Raw genomic sequence first — 23,828 nt, 5'->3', positions numbered from 1 at the left:
TCCGGGTGCCTGCGGCGCGGCTCCGGCCGAGTCCCGGGGCCCCATCGCCCCGCCCCGGGGGACGTCCTCACCCGAAGCCGCGAGGCCGGGCTGCAGCCACTCCCTCCGCTCCAGTAGCGCCGCCGGCTTCGCTCCGCGGGCGGGAGCCAAGCTGCCGAGGAAGCCCCGGGGCACGTTGCTCAGCGGGACCCTGGAACTACTCAGCTCGGGGAACCGAGCTGCGGGCTTCGGGGCCGGAGGAGCTGAGCTGACGGTCCGCACGGTGGCGGAGACCTGGAACCCCGCACACAAAGGCCGTTCAGCCGGCTGAGCACCGCCGCGTCGTGAGTCCCGAAGTGGCGGCGAGGCGCGATCGGAGAGGTGAGGGGTGAGGGGGGAAGCGCTCCAGTGGTTGGGTGGGGGTTCTATCAGGCTTCCGACTTGGGAACTGTGCAACAAGAAGCCGCTGCCCGACTCCTCCCAGGAGCTGTATCACTTCCAAAATGCTTCCGTTCCCCCTGGGAACTCCATCTTCTCCGAGCCCCAACCCTGAAAGAAACTTCTGAGTTAGCAGGTAAAGCCTGCACTCTGTCACCATGGTCCGAAGCCCAGGCCGAGAGTGGATTTGTTAGGAAGTATCTGGGATGTGGGTGGGGGTGAGAGGGTTAACTTTTCGGGCGCTCTAACAGTTTCTGGAATGATTTCCCTTGTACTTGCTGCAAACTTACTCACGGCTCCAGTAGGTCCAAGATGAGGTAGTAGTAAGGGTGTTTAAAGTGGATGAGAACCGCAGTGCACAGTGGTGGGCCACTGGTGCAGTGCCTCCGTCTGGGCACTACTCAGGAGATGCAAGTTACAGAGAAAGCCTGCACCACCTTCTAAGGGGGGGGGGGGCATGTGTGTGTGTGTGTGTGCAGAATGATTGATTGTTTTCCAGTGCGATCCAGTCCTAGAAACATCAGTACACCAGGGACAGCAGCCCTCTGTCCCCTGTCCTACCCTAGTGAAGAACATACTGAAAGGCTTGATCCTTCCTTATGAGGTGAAGGGATCCCTAGATCACAGTGGGCTGACACAGGGGACAGTATGTGAGGTGGGCTTGGGATGAAAGCCAGTGGTTTTTGGCCATGCCAGAGGAGGTTTTAGAAATTGGGGAGTCTGCCGCTCCTCTGTGTCAGAGGTGTCAATTTAAAGTAAACGGGGAAACTGTCCTGAGCAGGAAAAAACAACAACTTTGCTTGAAGACCATTTACAAAGTGTGTGAAAGTTTTCTAGGCTACCATCAAACAGACACTGGGAACAATTCGGGCAAGGGCGGGCAAAAAAATAAACGCAAACGAGTGGTGGATTTAATCAGGAAACGGAGAACTCTTCAAAATGTGCACAGATTACCCAGGTTAGCACCTGCTACTGTGTTTTCATTTGTAGTGTAGTTGCCAGAAGCCTTCCCAGAGATGCGGCCCTGTAGTTATGCACAGTATTTTAAGATAAAATCTGTTCATTAGGAATTCCGCGGGCCGTGCGGTTAGACTGTATTGATGCAGGACGCCTGGGTGGCTCAGCTGGTTAAGTGTCCCACTCTTGGTTTCCACTCGGAGCATGATCTCACAGTTTGTGAGTTCAAGCCCCACATAGGGCTCTGTGCTGGCAGTGTGGAGCCTGGTGGGATTCTCTCTCTCCGCCTTCCCTTGGTCATACCCCCTCTCTCTTTGAAAACATAAACATTAAAAACTTAAAAAAAAATGTACTGATGCAGATCACAGTAACCACATTTAGTATTTCATAGCCCTGTCCTGAGAGAATGCACTAGCCTTGGGGACACAGGTTCAGGTTCACGCGTTGGTCATACACACGTTTACTTCAACAGTTGAAGCAGAGAGAATTTCCATGGAGCTCTTGGAGACCTTTGCTCTCACACCCTTCTTTAATAATCACACATCCTTAATATCATTACCACTAAAACTATTCATTCCACTTAAATTTGAAATTAAATTTTTTTTTCCCTTCTTCAGGTCATTAACTCAGAATTTCTGGCTGTAAAGGGAAGTTTCAAACATATCAAATATGAAGAAAAGGACTTTGGTCTAGAAATACATATTGTTATCCAAGCTGCAAATTATCCCTTACCTAGTCTTGAAAGATTTCAAACAGAATGAGAAAGGGGAAAATGCATCTTTGGCAAACAAGATACTTGTTCATTTAAAGAATTACTAAAATGTATCTCCGGGTTGTGTGTGTGTGTGTGTGTGTGTGTTGCAAGCATGGCCATATGCTTATGCTTACAAGTCATATAGGGACAGTGTTTTTCTTCTTTTTTTTTTTTCTTTTTTGTTTTATGGATCAGTGTTTTTCAAATCTTGGGGAGGTCTACTAAGGTTACTTATTGTAGCAAGTAATAGGTATGGTGGCTGTTAAGTCTGCTAACTCCTGAGCTTTCTCTTGATTAGTTTTGATTTCTTAATCCTAACCCCCACACACCCAAACCTCCTCTCTCTCTCTGCCCTCAGAAGCAGAGCTAATAATCAGTTTCATCTAGCTAGATGTATCTGTTCCACTGTCATGGGGGAGATAAACATTATTTTTGTGAATTGGAGTGTGTAAAATCAGAAGTCACCTCTCAGATGGAGGCAACTTGATGAAATGAAAAACAGGGGAGATTTGAATTTTAACCTTGTTTATTTTAACCCTATTAATCCGACTTTAGATTTCTTCATCTGTAGAGCTAGGTCAAGTGTTAACCAGGATTAATTGATAGAATGGCGTATCTTGATGCACATGAAAGGGCATTGTTGTCGTAAAGTCATATACACGTGTGTGTCAGTGCTGTTGCCAACACTTTTCTTTTTTCTCAGATCATTAAAGGGAACAGTAGTTCATCAACCCCAAATATGAAAACAAAATCAGAAATTCATGATTTGACACTTCGATTTCCTCCCTCAGAAAGAAGTGGGCCACAGGTGTCACACATCCTTTGGATCGGTCTCTTTCTGATCTTTAGCTGAAAGCCATAGAAAGACTAATGGTTATAATAACACCTGAATTAAAGGAGGTGATTATAGACTGCCCTTGTAACTTTCCAAGAATTCTGAATGGTTTTCTTACCTCCTTCCCTTCTTTTTCCTGTCTACTTTCTGTGCATTTTGCTAATGCTCTTGGGACAGCTGTTTGAGGATGTAACTTTTGCTTTGCACATGATTAGTCCTTTCTTTATTCTGTGTGTGTGTGTGTGTGTGTGTGTGTGTGTGTGTGCGCGCGCGTGCATGTGCATTTAAGACAGAGGGAGCCTGAGAGAGTGAGTTCAGAGGAATTTCCAAGATTTTGAGCCATTACTTAAATTCAGGTATTGACATTTGCCACCTTGTCATACAGCCAAGACTTTTTTTGATGAGCACCATCACAAGATTTGGACCAAATGAGAGAATACCATGTCATGCAAGATGCCAAGCACAGATCCTTTGTCAGGAGCAGGAACGTATTGCTTCTACACAACTCATTTTGTACGTGATCTAATTTTATACGATTCTATTCACTGCCTGGTGGGGTGTGTTGTATGTATTATTCTTTGTTCCACTGCGTTTCAAAATGCTAACCCAGCACTAGCTCATTAATCCTTATGAAATTCTTGCTAAGTATGTGGTAAGCATTAGTATCTTTTCCTCACATTTTTATGCTGAATATGATTTTATGTTTCAGTTTCTGGGTTAAGAATCTTTCTTTCTCACTGGCAACATTGCTCAGACAGTCGTCTGCATACAAAACTTACGTCATTATGGTGATATTAATGTTGCATTTATCAAATTGCATGCCTGTCTGGTTATCTGACATGTATGTCTTCTCCTTCGGCTTTTTTAAGACCTAAAATGTATCAACACAGCCTTGGCAATTAAACCAGGCCAGTATTTTTTTTTTTTTGCAAATGCATTATATTCATCATTTTTTTAAAAATTCACAAATTTTGTGAAGAATGAGTGATCACTTATGTTCCACCAAACAGCAAACCATGTTTCAGAGAGAATAAGTCACGTTTTCAGGCTCTTACATGAGTGTCAGGGACAGGGCACAATTTGGACACTTTTTTGATCTGACTCCAAAGTTTATGCTTGCCGTGTAGATTTTATTGGAAGACATAGAAATCAGAGCCTGGTATGACCTGTTTGTAAGATTATCATGAATTCACTTCAGAGGAGGTTGGGAAGAGGCACATCCTGGCTACAGATAGTCCGTCTTGAGCAAAAGGAATGCTTTTAATACATACCTGCCAAATTTCACTCCTTGGTTCCAGTAGTGATTACATTGTTCTCACACCGCTCTCTTCCTCTTTAAAGTGTATTTTTAAAATTTATTTTGAGAGAGAGAGTCAGCAACACAGGGGTGGGGCAGAGAGAGAGGGAAAGAGAGAATCCCAAACAGGCTGATGCGGGGCCGGTGAGATCATGACCTGAGCCGAGCCGAAACCAAGAGTTGGACACCCAATAGACTAAACCACCAGGGCGCCCCTTCTCTTCTTTAGAGAGCCTTGAAAATCAACACTTGAGGGGCACCTGGGTGGCTCAGTCAGTTAAGCATCCGACTTTGGCTCAGATCATGATCTTTGTGAGGTCCAGCCCTGCATCAGGCTCTGTGCTGACAGCTCAGAGCCTGGAGCCTGTTTCAGATTCTGTGCCTTTCTCTCTGCTTTTCCTCTGCTCACACTGTCAGTCTCTCTCAAAAATAAATAACGTTAAAAATTAAAAAAAAAATCAACACTTGAGTGATTCACTGAGCACAAGTTCAGAGGAACATTTTGAGCTCTAGTCTTCGTTCATTCATTTCTGAGTCAACAAGAAATCTGATTTTAGTTTGACATTGACTGTGAAAACCAGGTTTGGTGATCATTTGTATAAGGTTTCTTTCACTTGAGATTTTAAATTTTAATAGAATTGACTTTCTTTAACAAATTTATAGTTTTTGTTTTCTGATCAGGGCTCTGGCCCTAATCATGAAGGCAAATGCATTGTGACGTGGAAAGCAAGATGCTGTAGAGGAAGAAAGCATAAGATGTGGAGGCAGATGGACCAGTTTGAATCCCCTTTCTGGCAATCTAGACCATGTGCTTTCTGCTGACGCGTAGTCAGTTTCTTCTCTAAAGTTCCACTCAGGTCAGGGGCAATGTTTTAGTGCCTTCCATTTGAGGGTGTTGACTCTTTGTATTTGTAAGTAAAGTTTTGGGGAAACAAAGATGATACGTTGATCATCTTTGCCATTTGATCCTTGCCCTGGGAGTGAGCAAACCTTCTATTTCACATGATAGGAAATACCTATTTCTCTATTGTTCACATGCATATATATCTACAGAAATTCCTGAAAATTGAAATGCATTATTTAAATCAGGTGCTGGTTTTCTTAGTAACACATAAAGACATAGTAGTTTGTTTTAAGTCACTTTTATGTTGACAAGCATGCAATGTTTAGCTACAAAATACATAATCTGAGAATAGGAATTAAACTTCTTTGTGGAATGTGCTTGTACCTTCTGTATCATTAAATATTGACTATAAGAGGCGAGGTGGGTCGACATGTTTTAAATAGGTGATGGGGATTAAGGATGAGCACCAGTTGTTGCATGGAAGTGATGAATCACTGTATTATACACCTGAAACATTACACTGTGTGTTTACTGATGAATTTAAATAAAATTTTTTTAAAAACTGACTCTGAGTTCAATTCATGGCTTGATTAAGAAAAAGACATGAATAGAATAGAATTGGACACAAAACCATAGAGTTAGGCACAGACATATTTGGAATGTTTTCTTATTTATATGAATAATGGCTAACATTTAAGGAATACTATGAGCCAGGGACAACTCTAGCAACATTATGCAAGTAATCTTATTCACTTTTCACTCTACAGGTATTTGCCCAGCACCTGACATGTTCAAGGCACCGATGAAGAAGTGTGTGTGAAATAGTATAAAACGTCGTGAACATTTTTAACGAGACCGTAGGAGAAGCAGGCCCTCTGATGGCAGGACTGCTAGGGGAGCACAGGTGAGGCGGGAACCTTCTGGCTGGGTGGTTGAGATGGCGGTGACAATGGTGAGGCCTCAGTTGGATCACGAATGGTAGTGAGAAATTTAAAATGGGAATTTTGAGATAGCCGTAGCTCGTGATAGGCAAAAGAACTAAGTGCCAGAGCAAACATAGAGAAGAAAGAGACTAAAATTCCTTAATCTACGATACCAGTTTTGAATGACTGTGGCTATATTGCATGCCTAATGAGAAATTGAAAGTTGGTGTCTCCCCCAAAGCAAAAATAAAAACAAAAACAAAAACAAACTCATGCCATCCCTTAAAGATATGATCGCCCTTATTTGCATATTTAAGTCTCATCTTGGATATCATTGCTTCTTTTTATCCTAACTTTTTTCCTCAAACACAGTTTTCAAAACAGAGACTGTCTTTTATTTAGTAAACTCTGTCAGAGACATCCCGAGCCTGGCCACCCAAACTGCCCTTTGTTTGTGTCTTTAAATTTATATGCAAATTCTATGACTGTCTGTCATGTGTATTTTGATTATTGTCCCATACCTCTCAAAAGTATGAAGAATGCATGTGCATCTCCAAAGAGAAGCGACCAAACATCATCCCTGCGGTGGCAGAGGTGATGGCCTGGAAGAGCTATGGCTGGAGTGAGGAGGGACCAGACCCCTCGGATTATGATGGCCACTGCAGAGTGCAGACTCTGCTCCGATCAGATGCATGTGTAGGAGAGGAAGAAATTCCTTTTTTCCTCCACAGTGCTTCCAGTTGTTTTAGGAATTAAATCAACTTGGGACAGATTAACAGGATAAAAAAATAACAAAGTATACATAGAGGCACAGTAATGAAATTGAGACTTCAAGAAATTACTAGGGCAGGAAATTTTTATGTTTTTCTGACAAAGTGACAGTAAATCTGTGAAGAAATGATAGGAAAAGAAAATATTACTATGGGGGCTGCAGTTAGTAAAGAATTCTAAACGGAGTTTGGGCCAGGATAGTAAAATAGTAAAAAAAAGTAACAAGGGTTGTTTATCAAACCTCCTTGGCTCAAATTTCCTATATCTGGGGATAGAGATTCTCTTTACCTCCCATTCACGTGGGAGATTTATTTCTTGCATTGTGGAGACGAATGCAAGTGCGGGGGCGGGGTGGTGGCCCCTACAGATGCCATAATTAAAACTTGGCAAGAAACAAAGGTGAAATCTTACTATGCAAGGTTATGCCGAAAGAACAGAGCTTATTCTAAAATTCAGGCAGGAATAAAAGGACCCGAATGCTCTTGTAGGAAACCCTACATATACTTTTACATATACATCAAAGCTATCACGTCTCTGTTTCTGCTGAGACCTACTGAATATTTTTATACTACTTTAGATGAGTGATGTGCCTTTTTACTGTTCGAAATGCTTTGCTTTTGAAGAATTTTGTCATATAACTTCAGTTTTATTATCATCATAGTCCTCTGAGATAAGAAGGACAGATATTATTACCCACATTTTGTGGGAGGTGAAGCAGAGGGAGGCTCCTTGAGCAGTGTGATTTACATTCAGGTGTTGGAAGAAGGGGGCTAAAATGTAGCATACAGAATTCCGTGGATACCTGGACTTGCTCAGGCTTTTTGCCATAGGTTAAGGAGAGAGTGGTGTTTTGGCGGAAGCCTGCATTCCTGCCCCTCGGGGACCACCACTGGGCACAGGGCTCCTGGGGTCCAGGAGAACTGAGAAAAGTGATATGTGCTGGGCTTTCGAGCAAGTAAGGTGATTCAGGGTGACTGATGGGTCTAAAGTCATTAGACTTTAGAAAGTGACCATAAAAGGCACTGATAAGATTTACTTCAAGTCAGGTGCCATTTCCTAATGATATAAGTGTTATTTTTTATACTGACAATTGTAAGTCAGTCACCAATGGCTTCTTTTGCTCTTCGTGTGTCTGATTGAGGCTGGTGGCTGGAGAGAAGGCTGAGGGGAGTTTGTTGAGCATGGGGGCCACTCTGTTCCCAGATCCGCTGTCTACATGATATAACAGAAGCTGACTTTTAACAATAGTCGTCATTTGAGCAATCTTCTATAAATACAATGCAGAATATCACTGCGTTATTTAGTTTAGTCCTTACAACAACCCTGTGGGGTAGGTATTATCCCCATTCTAACATTGTGGAAAGCGAAGCCCAGAGTGTTACTGACTGGGCTTCTTGGGACGTAATGCAGAACTACAAACTCCTTGTAGATTTGCTACAGAACAAAGGGGGGTTCCAGGCAAGGCTTTTATTGGGGCTTGTGCTCAAGCACAACGGTGACAGGACAAAGGAGAGGATCCTTCAGTCTGGTCCTCAGAACAGGGGCTGAGGAATAGAGGCTGGTGGGAAAGTAGCAACATCAAAGCATGTAGAGCAGGGAGATACAGGAAGTTGGGCATGCGGGCGCAGTGGGCAGAACATGCTTCATTATGCACTGCATGTCTTATTAGCATGTTAAATCCCCACTCCACGCTTGGGTTGATTTTTAGTGTCATTACAAGGGAGAAAGTTGGTGAAAGGTCAAGTCAGTACTGGTGTCCAACTTGGCACAGACTGATTTGTTTGGTTCAGTCTTAACCAGACTTCCTGGTTGAGTTCCTTCTTTGGTAAGCATCTTTCTTCCATATTTCTATAAGGTATGCCTCTCAGGAGACATAGGGTATCAGCTACCAACAAATGCTGAGATTCAAGGTCGGAGTTGAGAGGACCCAAGTCCAATCCCCGCTGTGTCTCAAGAGGGGTTATTAAGAAAGCTAAAAGGTGGTAGATCAGGGATTCGGGTTTTGCTCCGACATTGACTCCAAAGCTCTTTCCACTGTCACACTGCCCTTTTGTATGGGTTCACTCTGAAGTTTCTTAGAAAGGGAGTTCAAAAGTCAGTTCCCATGATAGTATGGAGAACCCGTGGCATGAAGAGAAAAATCTAAGTCTTCTCCTTTCCATGCTACTCTGTTCTCAGGTTGTTGACCTCTTTTTCTTCTTTTCATGATGTCTACCCATTCCTGTGCCTGCCACATGTAGCATCATGAACGTATCTTCTCCAGCTTGCTCTCCAGAAAGAATGAACATATGGAAAATGGTATTTCATTTCTTCATGGCTGCTGACCCTAGAGAGGCTTCATGGACAACATGGACACTCACCTTAACATGAGGCTACTGAGACATGTTATCAGGTAATTGGCTAATCATGCTGTGCCCAACAGCCAAAGGCGTGATGGTTCTAATCATCTTCCCTAATGAGAATGAGAGAGGGTATGGGAACCCAAACTCATGGGTCATCTGACCCAAGGCTTGCCTGTTTGGAAAGTCAGAGGTCTTCTGTTTAACTCTTCACTTCTCATACTATCTAGATTAGAGTCAAGTACTATATGGCAATGAGGAAGAATGAAATATGGCCATTTGTAGCCATGTGGTTGGACCTCGAGGGTGTCATGCTAAGCGAAATAAGTCAGGTGGAGAAGGACAGATGCCATATGTTTGCATTCATAGGTCTAACAGGAGAGACCTGGGAGGGGAACATGGGGAGAGGAAGGGGGAAAGAGAGCTGGGGAGAGTAAGGGACACAGATCAAGGGAGACTACTGAATACTGAAAACAAACCATGGACTGAAGGGGGAGGGGGAGGGAAGGAGGAGGGTAATGGTCATGGTGAGGGGCACTTGTGGGGAGAAGCATTGGGTGTTATATGGAAACCAATTTGACAATAAACTATTAAAAAAAAAAAAAGAAAAGGGCTTTTGTCACCCTTGTTTGGAAACGCTGCTCTACTCTGCACCCGCCCTGGCCTGCCTGTTACTGGGTAGGTGGAAGGACTTTGAACTGGGCAGCCTTGAGTTCTCCAACTGGCAACCAAAACTGCATTCAGGGATGGTACTCAGGCCCCACATTTAAATAACCTGAGGTGTTTTAAGTAAATTAACCTGAAGAATTAGTGTTTATTCTGTTGATGGGGGCAGGGGAATGAGCAAGGATATTTGTGGTTTAATGACCCCCTAAGTGATTCTTATTAACACTAAGGTTTGAAAAACATTTTCCTAGAAGATTTTTCTATAGGCTTCAGGGTCCATGAACTTTCTGAGCTTGCCCACACATTGTATGATTTTTTTTTTTTTGGAAAGAATTGAAGTCACAACTTTTAATAACTTCTCAGAGGAATCTGAATACAATGAGGTAAGACCCTCTAAAGCAGGCTAGTGGAAAAATAATAATGTACACATAAGTTGTCAGAAAGAGGAAAGGCAATATTTTTCCCTGGAAAGAAGTCTTTCTACTGTTGAAATAAATATTTCATTTTGTAGTTTTCTAATTTTATAATTAAATTCTCATTTTGTAATGGGAATGACTTCTTGGTACTATCTTACTTGTTTATCCACATAAACAAGATTTGTGTCCTAAGGGTAAAATATGGTGTACTCTTTCAACTATAAAATCATGATCAGTAGCAAAGCCTTTGGAAAAGACTTCTTGGCTTTGAAATATTGCTTCATCATTTACCAGCTCTGTGACCTCATGAAAATAACTGACTCTATGCCTCTGTTTCCTCATATGTAAAAATAGTCTTCTTAAAGGGTTGTTTCCCTTTGTAAATGGGTTGGTGGACATGTAGCCCTTAACACAGTACCTGGAACAAAGTAATAAACATTAGATCTATTATTATTATTATTATTATTATTATATTATTTTTATTGTTCTTACTGTCATTCAATTAATAACATACTCATCATAATGTAATATATATTATCTCTCTTCTGTAATTATGCTGTCTCGTCCATTTTCATGTCTTAGAGGACTGAGGCCATCTATTCTTCTTCTTTTTATTTTTATTTTTGAGAGAGTGCCCACATGCACGCCAGCAGGGTAGAGATGGGGGAGGGGGTGGTGGAGAGAGGGAGGGAGGGAGGGTTTTCAGCTGGCTCTACACCTAGTGCAGAGCTTGACATGGGGTTCAAGCTCACAACTATGAGATCATAACCTACCCCAAACCAAATGCCGTACACTAATTGACTGAACCACCCTGTGTCTCCCATCTCTTATCTTTAAAAAATGTTTTTGTTCTTTTCTTTATATACCTCTCACAGCATTTATAAGTATTCACTGAGAGTGAATACTTGTTAAGTTCTTCCTGGGTGATTTTGGGGTTTTTTTTTGGATTTTTCTTGCTCCTGAAAAGCAGTAATACCCGTGACCTTGTGCATGAATATGATAAAATATTATATATCTATTAAATGTATTATAGATCGGTATTTAACATCTTAGCAAATTTACACAGCAAAGCAAAAATTAAAAACACATAAGTTTAAAATCATAAGATTTTAAGTTCCATGATGGTAGAAATTTTTGTCTGTTATGTTCTCTGATATGTCTTAAATATATAACAGGGTATCTGGTACCCAATAGGGGCTCAGTATACTTTGTTGAATACATTTCTATTTTTGTAAGATAAAGAAAATATAGAAAAATTTGAAAAGATAGGACAAATATTAACATTGATTATGGCTTTGAAATCATTGTTTCAATTATTTTTTGTGTGTTTCTTCTATGAATATATGCTATTTCTATTACTTAAAATACTTTATTTTATTTTTTAATTTTTTAAGGCACCTAGCTTTGACCCCAGAAAATCTTTCCCCAATAACTAGTGTTGGTAGATAGTTTTGTTGAATGAGGTGGCAAGATCACTTTGTGTTTTGTCTTCTTGCTTATGTGATAGCAGATGCTCCGGGCCTTTCCTCATCAGTTTCTTTAATTAGAAAACAGGCCGCTACTGAGACCCTTGCATCAAGACTGTATACAATATGCTAGACATTCGGTGACCTATAATTCCAACAAAGAAAACATGTATCTCAATTTAAATCTCAGGAATTAGCTTGATCTTGATATTCATCTACAGGTTTACCTACACGTACATATTCACACACACACACACACACACACACACACACACACATACACATGTGCACACCGTTAATCATATATACACATTGTGAGTCAAGCATTCATATTCTACCCATGAAGGTGAATCATTAGAAGGCGTCACATGGCTGTGGGAAAAAAACGTGGCTGATTGAATTGTTTAACTGAAGGGAAACCTCAGACAAAGGAGAGAAAAAGAGAAGATAGAGTAGGGCTGAGGTAAGAAAGAAAATGAGAAAGATCAAAAGACTATGATAGAACCAGAGGGAGATGGGGAAAGAGGCTATGCCAGAAACATGGAGACGAAGAGGTCCCAAGAGAGAATCAGAGGCAGAGGAGAAATGGAGGAGAGCCAGTGACTATGGAGAACTGGTAATTCATCAGTGTTTTTACAAGTTCCAGAGTAGAACTTTATCTTACAATGACTAGAACTTTTCCTACTCATAAGTTGTTGTTGTTGTTTTAAGTTTTGGTATAAGTTCTAATTTTCTTTTCATAAATACCAGGTCTTACTACTAAAGGACCTGACACATGTCCGACTGTGGGGCACAGGGGTAACTGATAGCCACCACAGTCCCCTTCAAAGGCGTGTGCATGTGACTTCTAACTTTACAAAGAGAAAGGGTATGTCGATTTTTTCCCCTTTGTCTTGGAATAGCTTTTACTTTTGAAACATAATTCACCCTTTTGGTTAGATTTGCAGGCAGCCCACAAAAGCCTAGAGTCCCTGTATTCGAGCTTATGTTTTAATTTAGATGTTCAGTGGATTAATTTTGTAAGCACATCTGGGCATACAACTGGAATGATTAATTTCAATTCTGTTGAAAACTGTACGTTTGAGGAGATGTGGGGGCCCCAAAGATTTGGATATGTTTGTCTTCTTTTTTAAATCTGTAGATGTTCAACAATGGTACTTGGTAGCTTAGCTAACCACATACACTTGTTTTTCTTTATGGCAAAAAACAAAGTGGTTTAGGGATTTTTTTTCTCTTTGAAGAAACTAGCACAAGTCAATCTCTGTATATTTTGGCTGTCTTTAAAAGCTACATTTTGTTTAGCAGGGCTGCATAAAGGGCACATTCAACCAACAATACAGCTTATAAGAAACTTTCAACAGCTGTTAATTTGGGACATGAGACCATTGCTTAGAACAGGGGCGGGCAACCTATGTCTAAATTTGGTTTGCTACCTGTTTTCCTAAGTAGTTTGATTGGAACACAACCACATCCATTTGTTTTCACATATCCTCTCTAGTTTTTTTTTTTAATAGTTTATTGCCGAGTTGGTTTCCATATGAAACCCAGTGCTCTTCTGCACAAGTGCCCCCCTCCATGTCTGTCACCCCCCTTCTTCCTCCCCCTTCTGCCCTCAGTTTGTTTTCAGTACTCAAGAATCTCTCATGATTTGCCTCACTCCCTCTCTAGCTGTTTGTGATGCACCAGCAGAGTTGAGTAGCGGGAACAGTGACTAGGTCACTGCAGCCCCTAAAGTATTTCCTGTCTGGCCCTTTGCAAGAAAAGTTTGCTAACTGCTGGCCTAGATCATGAGGAGGAATTGTTTACCCATTCTTTTTATATTTGTCTATGCTGTTTTGATTTTTTTTTTGCTATGTGTATGTATTCCTTTTGTAATAAAACTATTAAAATATCTTAAATGACTTAGATGACTGTGCTATGTGCTAAGATGTAGCCTTTGCCCCTGAGGTTAACATACACATAGTAGAAGAAGGAGACAGCTATACAGACATAAAAAATGCAATTTAGAGATATAAGTGCATAGTAAATATAATAAAGATTGTGCAAAGTCCTGTGAGGACAAAAAATGGATGAGAAGTCAACTAATGTCTCTGGGAGAGGGAAGGAGTGCTTTTATAAGGAATTGAGCTAGCCTTTCAACAGGCTAGGGACTATCGGGAAAGGAAAGGAAAGGATATCTATAGCCACTTTTTCCTCCCTGTTATGAGAACTAGGTCCACCTTGTGGTTCTTAGTGCATTTAAAAGGATGTGACCAGGCACCCTTCCTTTTTAGTCTTTTCTATGTCCATGCTGTTTGGGACTCAGTCTTCAAATGCCGTGGTTGATTTCCTTTGTCCTTTTGAGTGTCATGTCTCTGGCTAGACCAAAGGATCTTCCCCAATAGACTTGCCTTAAATCTTAAACATTTGCTCCCTCATCTCTTCCCAGTAGAGTCTCACTAGCATGTTGTGACGGGGTTGTGATATTTGTTATGTTGCTCCTTTTATACACGATGGGAAGGGATGACTTTGTCATTTTCTTGGGCATGTGTCCTGAAGCAATGCACTGTTGGGATCCATTATGATAAGTCCATTATCATTGTTACCATGGGAAATGTGATGGTATTCGAAAAGAGGGAATGACATCATTATCATCTACAGCATCTACAACCTGTTAAATACATACAAATGTAAGAGTACCTACATGAGGTACTCTTATCTCTTGATTTTTAACCTTACCAGCTTTCTCAGAGCTGCTCCCAAAGAAGAAACTTAACTCTTACCAGACTTTGTAAAAATGATTTTTTTCTCCAATGACACCTATCCATCTATTCTTTCTACCACAGAATATTTTTAAGTAAGTATACATTAAGAAGTGTCCATATCATTACAGTGCTGCTTGTAGGAATTTCATAAATGAACACACCTCTGTAGCCAGCATTCTAATCAAGAAAAGAACATTAGCAGCTCCCCAGAGGCGTGAATCTTACCTCCTCTTGTACTCAGTTCCTTTTCTTAGGTTAATCTGTTTTGACTTTAAATAGCATAGGTTGGTTTTAAACCTCATATAAAGTTTGTATAAATGGAAGCCAATTCTGTATCCATTTTTTTACACCTGTCTGTTTTGTAAATATTATATTTTTTAGTTTCTTCCATATTGTATTTATTTGTGAATTATTTGAGGTTATATAATTCGAGATTAGTATAAGTCATTCTTCCATAAATCTTCTCTTCTTTGTCATTTGGTAAACATGGGGACCCATCTCCAATTCTGACAATTATGTTCAGCTTTAGTAGATACTACTAAATATTTTTACATAGTAACTGTACCAATTTATATTCCCTTCAGCAGTAAATAAGAATTTTGGTTACTACACATATACCAATACTTGATATTTTTCATTTTAAAAATTTTATCTATCTTTTGGTTATGGAATATGATCACATATTGATTTTAGTAAGTGTTTCTCTGATTGCTACTAAAGTTAGTTGTTTACCTGGATGTTAGTATCTCATTTTTACAAATTATTTATTCAAATATTTTGTGTTTTCTTCTTTTTCCTGTCTTTTTCTTACTGATTTTCGGAAGTTTTTGTTTTTTGTTATATTTGTTGTTACATATCAAATCTGGCTGAGTCATTTGTCATATGCACATATATTTTCCTATATGTAATTTGACTTTTCAACATCCTAGTGGTACCTTTTACTGTACAGAGTCTCTTGACCGTAATTTATTCCTGTGTAGTTATTGCTGCTCAGAACTCTTGAGGGGCTGGCTTAGGAAAACCAGACTATATCAAAGTCATAAAAAATGTTTTCCTATATTTCTTATAAACTATTTAATACTTTATCTTCCACATTTCAATATGTAATTCATCTTGGATAGATTTTTGTGTGTGGTATAACATAAAAGTAAAGATAGATACATCCATGACTTGTCTCTGGCCATGCAGTTGACATAGAATTACTCACTGGTAATATCATTATTCCTTGTTTCTTTGCTGAGTGACCTTTGCCACAAATATGTTGACTGTATATTTACCGGTGTCTTTCTGGTCTCTCCATTCTGATCCATTAGTTGGCTTTTTCTTGTGTTAATGTCATATTATTTTAATTATATGGCTTCATCATAGGTCTTTGTATTGACCATCTTCACATGTTTAACAATCTTCTATTATATGCTAAGCAGCATAGAAAATAATCCAGAGAATACAAATGATTGTTTCCAAAAGAGAAATTTACCTTTTCTTCTGTTAGGGTCATAGGATGGGGAGCAGACCACCTTGGTCTTATCGGGGACTGATCTGGGTTTTGTCTGGGTTTTAGCTTTGCCAAGATTCAGTCTTTTTTAGCCAGCCCCTGCTACCATGGCATGATTCTCCATGGCTTTCAATCAAAATCCTGGTGTCTGTTTTCTTCATCTCCAGCAAGCAGTTAGAAATTAAGGTATTTTCCCCCCTACAAACGTACAGCTTAGCTTTGGTCTTCTACTCCAAGTGATACTCTTCTCCCTTCCTTCCTTCCTTCTCTTCCTTTTCTTTTTTTCTTTTTTTGGTAGAAAATGGTTATGATTTGATGTCCACCAAACCCCCAAGCTTATCACTCCAGCAATGTAAAAACACAGAAATGGCTCCTAGTTTATCTGGTACGTATGGAACGGTAGCTTTCTGTTAACAGTCCAGCCTTGTCCTCAGAATCTAGCTTTTACCGATACTGGGATGTTCCTCCAGGTGAAATATGATTGAGATTCTCAGTATCAATTCACCATGCCTCCTAAGGCCTTAATGAGTCCCCTCCACTGTGCCCCTGCCTCCTCCTCTTGGTGGATTGTTTTCTTTTTAAAAATTTTTAATGTTTATTTATTTTTGAGAGAGAGAGAAAGAGAGAGAGAGAGAGAGAGCGGGGAGAGAGAGAGAGAGAGCGGGAGAGCAAGCGAGCATGAGTAGGGGAGGAACAGAGAGCAGAATCCAAGCAGGCTCCAGGCTCTGAGCTGTCAGCACAGAGCCCTGTCATGGGGCTCGAACTAACTGGCTGTAAGATTGTGACCTGCGCTGAGTTGGATGCTTAACCGACTGAGCCACCCAGGCGCCCCTGGAGGACTGATTTCTAATCACAGCAAGACTGCAGTTTTACCTTTTTGTGTTCCTGTGCATCCTCAGAATTCAGCAGAATTCTTGCGGAGCAAACTGGACATAACAGATCCCTTATAATGGAAGCAAGGTGGATAGTCAGAGGGCTAATTTAGGTAGAAGTCATGGTGGCCATAATTAGCAGCTTACTTATAAAGATGGATGGATGTAGGATAAAGTGGAAAAATTTGATACAGATTTTAAGATTTATAACCAGTAACCACGGGGGATCTAGGAAGGAAGATGGGAAAAGGAAGAGTCAAGGCAGGTAATACACATGTTTTCATCTATGGCAATTGTGTGGCCAATGGCAATACGTGTTGTAACAGGGGATGAGCTAGGGGTACAGGATTTAGGATTGCCTATGAGGGGGTAGAAAGGTTGCTCTAATCGGCTGTACTCTGACTCCATTTGTACCATGCAAAGCAAGTGAAGCCCCAGCACCACTGAAGGCAACTGCATGTGTGTGTGTTCATGTATGTTCATGTGCATTCATTACTTCAGCTTGTTTAACTTGTCACAAGAGCACAGTCTCTTCTGGCTTCTGTCCTCACTGCAGGATTTTGAGTCAATGATGACCATACAGAGGCTTCTGATATGAAGGATTTTCTTTTGCTTGATTGAGTCTTGTGTGCTGAATAAACATGTGGTTTACCTACAAAGTCCATCATGGACACCAAATACAAAGTCACAGTTGTTTTTCTCTAAATTTATTCTGGACAAAATTAAAGACTTGTATTAAAGGCCTTTCCATGAGGGAGAAGGTATGGGTTAGAGACTCAACCAGTATGGTCATGATCAAAGCAATCCCCAAGGTTAGTGACCCCACAGTGGTTCATTTTAAACTCAACTCTTAATGATAGCGCAGAGATGAGCTGCCATTCTTAATTCCTTGTATCATCTGACCATCTCTCTGAAGCTTCCTGAATGAGGTATACATGATTAGTTCAAAATGGCCAAGGAAATATGTGAATCAAACTGAGGTAATCCTTAAGTGAGTCATGTCAAGAGAACTGAATTGGTGAATAACTGAGCTCTAGCTACAATTGCTCAGCTAGTTATATCCCGAGTCTACTACTAATGGAAACATTTGTGTGCTTTTCTACCCTTTCTTGAAATATCCTATTTTGACTCAATTCTCATAAAAGACTATAAGATGCATGTGTTAATTCTACAGCAAAGGGAGCTTTTTATGTTAAAAAGTTAAATTGGGGGAACCATTCAAAATCTTTTGCCCCACCCCAATGAACTATCAGTCAGTTGCCTGTGCTAACAAGTATCTTGGGATCTTGCAACCGAGAGGTTCATTTATTCAATCTGTAATGAATTAGTAAGTGAATGAGAAATGAAGGCTGCTACTTCATTCCTGATTTTCTTCTTACATCTTGCTTTCTCAGTTTTCCTTTATTTACACATCTCAGGAGAGAACTGAAGATTAGGATTGGGTCTCAATATGGGAGACTGAGAGTGTGCAAAGTGGTGTATAAAGAACACAGAGAATGTGTGCCTCATTGTCAGTGATTTGGCCAGTGCTTCACCACAATGACCTTTAATGCTCCATTCCCACTGGAAGTTATAAATGTGGCTAATGGAGAAACCTAACTAAGAAACAAGCTAAACTTACTTTGTAGAAAGCATGACTTTGGATTGAATTGAGGAGCTTCTGTTAATAGTAAGAGTCAACAAAAAATATTAGGGCTATTTAGGTAAAGCAGGGACTTTGTCTCACTGATGGGCTTTTAACAGAATCCCAGGAGGTCTTATTTTCTATCTCAGGATATATGGTGAGGGCACCGCAAGGGTCGGCCTCTCTGCATACCCAGGTGTCTGCCAGTGAATCCTTTGCTATTTCAGAATGAGTAGGTGACTTCCAGTTAAAGTCCAGTTCTTTTGAGAATGGACTGCTGTTTTACACTGTCTTGGTGTCACAGAATTCCTTGCACTGCTGACTTCTGAGCTTCACTGAAAATATCCCCATGAAATTGGTAATTTCTTAAGTGCTAAGAACTGGCTGAATTCATTCTTACCACAGCATATTCACTCTCTCTCTCCCTTCCTTCCTTCCTTTCATCATTTCTTTCTTTCTATCATCTCTCTCTCTCTCTATCTCTAGATGCTCATTTTGATTAAAACAACGAATCTACTCTATTCCTTTTGAAAAGGCTTGACTCCACCAGTTTTACTTAGTCTCTGAATTTTGCATTCCTCAGAGTCTAAGAGAAGGTAACATGGAAACCAAACCTTAGAGAAACCAACTTGCTTCCTTGAGAAGGACATTATTTTCATGAAAAGTGATGGCAAACATCAGCAAAATGATATGAGGGAGAGTAAAACATCTCATTATTGTAGAGTCAGGCTTATTCCATTTATGAGTTTCATTTAATTAATTATTAAAGGCTAGGACATTTCAAAAATTTATCATCTTTCTGTTAAGGTCAAAGTGATAAGACTCACATTTAAATGTTTTGGATACTGTGTTGCTTCACGAACTCTCTTTTCCATTTCAAGAGTTAAACTGAAATGTGAAGTGGAGGGACCTGGGTTGAATCAGAAGACCTGCTTCATCTTTCTCTACTGGTCACTGGCTCTGTGACCTCAAGTATGGTGCTTACTTTCCATGAGCAAGGACATAAAAATACTGTTTCCAAAGCTGATTGAGAGTGATCCATAATTTAGGAGAATGGCTGATGTTATGAGGGCCTGACTCACTGTAAATGTCCAGTAAATGTTTGGTTCATTGTCTCTATCAATGTTTCCTAAGACATTTTGTCCAGGAAGTTTCATGAAATGCCACTGGTTATGATTTGTGAGCACTGGTCCAGGATATTTCTTTTAGGGCACGGGACAATTGTCCGACCTCATCCTAGAATATAAGAGTTTTAAGCTCAATTTCATTCATGTGTAACTTTGGACAAGATACATAACCTTTCTTGAGCATTTAATTCCCTCATTTGGGCTATTAGAACAATACTGCATTGCAGTGTAACTTGGGCTCTGAGCAAGACTGCTGGAGTTTGAATCTCACCTTCACTATTTAATAAATAGTAAATTTAGTCTAAAACCTTGGACTGATTGAGGAACCTTCTTTGTATCTGCTTCCTTATCTGTAAAATAAGCATAATGATATAATAATAGCCACCTCATATGATCTTTGAGAGGCTGATGTGAACCAACACATGGAAAATGTTCTCTAGAGAGTACCTGTTGCATGATACATGCTCAATAAATGTTAATCGAATGATTTTTATTTCTTTCTAATCCTCACTTGAATGAAATCACCAATCATGGAAATTAGAATGCTTGGTACACTGTATTTTTTTAATGTTTATTTATTTATTTTGAGAAAGATACAGAGAGAATGAGCAGAGCAGGGGCAGAAAGACAGGGAGAGAATCCCAGGCAGGCTCAGTGCGGAGCCTGATGAAGGGCTTGATCTCAGCAACCATGAGATCATGACGTGAGCTGAAACCAAGAGTCAGTTGTGTAAAAGACTGAGCCACCCAGGCGCACCCTGAATACACCATTAACACAGCGTTAATGCCACCAAAGTTCTCTGAAGAAGAAGAACACCTATCTAGTGCTTCCAGATTTATTTTATCTGAATTTCTCTTTTTCTTTCTCTCTACCACCTCCACCCTTATTCCTCTTTCTGGCAGAGAAGCAGCAAAAACAACAATAACAACAGCTACAGTCTGGGGCCAAACTGCCAGAAGCCCAAGGATGAAAAAGACCACCCTTCCTCTCTAGTCTTCTCCTGTGGTCCTGGGTTTCTTGTTTTTGTTTTTGTCAGGAATGCTTCCTCAGGAGCCACATAGCTGTGAGCAGCAGTTTCTTCTGGAAACAGAGGCAGTAGGTGCCTACCTCTGTATGGCAGGATCATGTTCTCACTTGGGGCATCAAGTATTTCTTCATCCAAATGGAAACATGTGGTCTTGCCCTTCTTGTTTCAGCAGCTCCCACCGCCAGCCACAGACCAAGTGAAGACAAGGAAGGCTGCTACCTGGAGGAGGCTCCCTAGCCCACGAGGGAGTTCAGAGTGCCTCTCAGAGAATAGGACTTTGGATTGGACTGTGGCTTGAGCTGTGACTCTTTCTCCCGGCAAACTGTGTATCAGAAGACACAAGAAGATGCTCCCTGCAGTGTGTAGTCCCAGCCCCAGATGCCAGTGGTCGAGAGGAAGTTGCCATTTTTCCTTCTGTTTACCCCTCAAGGGTCTGTCTCCCCGGATCTTTGAGTTATTCGTATCCTGACTTTGTACATCAGTCCTGGTATCTGAATGCACGTACCAGTGCTCCCAGCACGGGCAGGTTGTGGTTCCACCACTCCAGCTGTATGATTTGGGGCCTTCAGTTCATACCCCTGAGCTTCATGGGAGTAGTCATGCCTGTCCTGCTTGCTTGATCAAATAAAATCCCAACTTTGTGAATCTGAAAACGTACGGTTCCAGAGCTCACATGCTACTCACCACAGCCTTTGTCTGCTCCAGGCAGCCGTCTGCCTACTGTCATCCTGGGCAAGTGATCTTCCAGCGTCAGACTGAGCTCAGGCTGGGGAGCTACCCTCCTCAGAAGTTCTGATGGTTAGAGTGTCCTTCCCTGGGTTGGGCTGAAATAGGAACCCTTTAGTAACTTTTACCTGCTGGTCTCCGTCTCCACTTCTTCTCTGGACTCAACAGTGTATTTTATCCCAAAGGTGTTCTCTATATTGGAACTACTGTAAAAAATACCACTACAATTTTTTTAAACTAGTTATCAAGTCATCTTAGCTTTTTTTTGCCAGTTCTGCCTTTGGGGTTCTGATCTGTATTGACCACATGGTGCAGGGTGTTCCTGAACTTTCTTAGGGGTCCTTGTGTCATTGGTTATAAAACTTTTCCTGAAGCTCCCTGGGGGCAGTATTATTAATAATTATTAATGGCAGATGGCCCCACACAAATTTGTGGGAGTGCACAAATCCAAAGGCCATAATTGGAAAAACATGCTTCTTAATATGCTTTAAGTTATCTTAGTTAACTTGGAAGTAATTGCATCTCTATCACCTTGAATTATTTTTTATTATGAACAATAGTAGAGACATATCAAGTTTCAGTAAGAAAAGAGGAGCCCTAGAGGATGCAGAGAAAGAGGATCTCTTTTACACGGCTGGTGGGAATGCAAACTGGTGCAGCCATTCTGGAAAACAATATGGAGGTTCCTCAAAAAGTAAAAATAGGACTACCCTACAACCCAGCAATTACACAAGGGATACAGGTGTGCTGTTTTGAAGGTGCATATGCACCCCAATGTTCATAGCAGAGCTATTGACAATAGCCAAAGTATGGAAAGAGTCTGAATGTCCATCGACAGATGAATGGATATATATACACACACAATGGAGTATATCTCCACAATCAAAAAGAATGAAATCTTACCATTTGCAGCCATGTGGATGGAACTGGAGGGTATTTTGCCAAGCGAAATTAGAGAAAGACATATCATACAACTTCACTCATATGAGGACTTTAAGATACAAAACAGATGAACATAAGGGAAGAGAAGCAAAAATAATATAACAATGGAGAGGATAATAGGACATAAAAGACTCTTAAATATAGAGAACAAACAGAGGGTTGTTGGAGGGATAGTTGAACGGGGGGGGGGGTTGGGCTAAATGAGTAGGGCCATTAAGGAATCTATTCCTGAAATAACTGTTGCACTATATGCTAACGACTTGGATATAAATTTAAAAATAATTAATTTTTAAAAAGCACCATAGATATGTTTTAAAAAAAATATATGTGAAAGAAACTGAAGCAGATATATATATCTTTATGTATACATACATATGTAAGAAATATATATATGTGTGTTCATATGTATAAATATATATAAGAAATAATATACATATTAGGAAAACTTGTCACTTATGTAACATCATCAACTTGGGAGTTCTTGTTACCTAATATAGCCTATAATTCTGAATATCATGAATGCTGACTCCTAAAAATGTTATGTTTATGAGTAGGATTATAAAGTGTAATCAAACATTCTCTTCAATAGTATAGTTAAATGAAGGTACTATGTTTTCCTTTAGAAATAAAAATTTATAGGAAAAAAAAGAGCCTTAGAGAAGAAATCCAAGGAATAAAGTGGAAGTCATTTGTATCCCATCTATTTATAAAAAAGTAAAACTCTGTTTCTATACCTATGCCTTTGTCATGTTTCTACCCATGATTATGTGTTTATGTGTAGCTGTTGAATTCATGCAACACATGGTTCTCCAGTTCTACATTTTGCTTTTCTTACTGAATATTTTATTGTCTTTTCCTATGCCCTCACTAATTATTTATAAGTATTATCATTACAGGGGTTGCATCATAATATTCTATTGAATGAATACACTAAAATTTATTTAATGAATTACCCCGTATTGTAATCCCTAAATTGCAGCCAGTTTTTAGGAGCTTCTCTTTGAGAAATGGAAATTGGGAAAAGGCAACACTTCTAGAGTCCTTCTGGAGGATGTTCTTTCCCAGGTGCTGGGGTAATCTCTTCACCCTCTTCTTCATTTCCTAAGTGGGCAGAGTTAACAAGAAATAGATTGGGTCCTGTTAGAGCTGGAAAGCTGAAAAACATGGATTGACTGTGTGTGTGTGTGTGTGTGTGTGTGTGTGTGTGTGTGTCTGCAATTCACATGTTCACATTTAAAATGCTATCCTGGTGATTTATCTGGTTAATAAGAGGTTTGGGTTTGTTTCCTTTACTTACACACATTGGGTCCACCAAGAGCTTGAATGACCTCTTTCCTCAATAGGAAGGCTTTCACTTGATCAAAGAAATTCAAGTTTCAAGAAATCGCTGTCAGAAAGAAAACTTCCAATGCACTTGAATCGCCGTGTAGAAATCAAGGAATCCCAGATATGTTTTCCAATAACATAATTTGAGGCTCCCTTGCTTGTGAGAGCATGAAGCCTCCACTCCCATGTAATCAGATTAGTCTTCTAGGGAAATTGTTAAGGGGGCAATACCCCACTTCTCTGTAGACTTATAGACCAAT

General features: G+C 40.3%; 1 long non-coding RNA gene across 1 annotated transcript; it reads left to right on the top strand.

Moving 5' to 3' along the window:
* Positions 1-113: 113 nt before the first annotated feature.
* LOC115273627 lies at positions 114-21,966 on the top strand. Its single transcript, XR_003900875.1, has 4 exons — positions 114-360; positions 5,872-6,008; positions 9,039-9,190; positions 20,450-21,966. It is a non-coding gene; the product is annotated as an uncharacterized LOC115273627 (long non-coding RNA).
* Positions 21,967-23,828: the final 1,862 nt, after the last annotated feature.

The sequence above is a fragment of the Suricata suricatta genome, chromosome 2 (assembly GCF_006229205.1).
Source record: "Suricata suricatta isolate VVHF042 chromosome 2, meerkat_22Aug2017_6uvM2_HiC, whole genome shotgun sequence".
NCBI lineage: Eukaryota > Metazoa > Chordata > Mammalia > Carnivora > Herpestidae > Suricata > Suricata suricatta.
The sequence above is the reverse complement of the archived record's forward strand: the minus strand, read 5'-3'. Positions and strand labels throughout refer to the sequence as shown.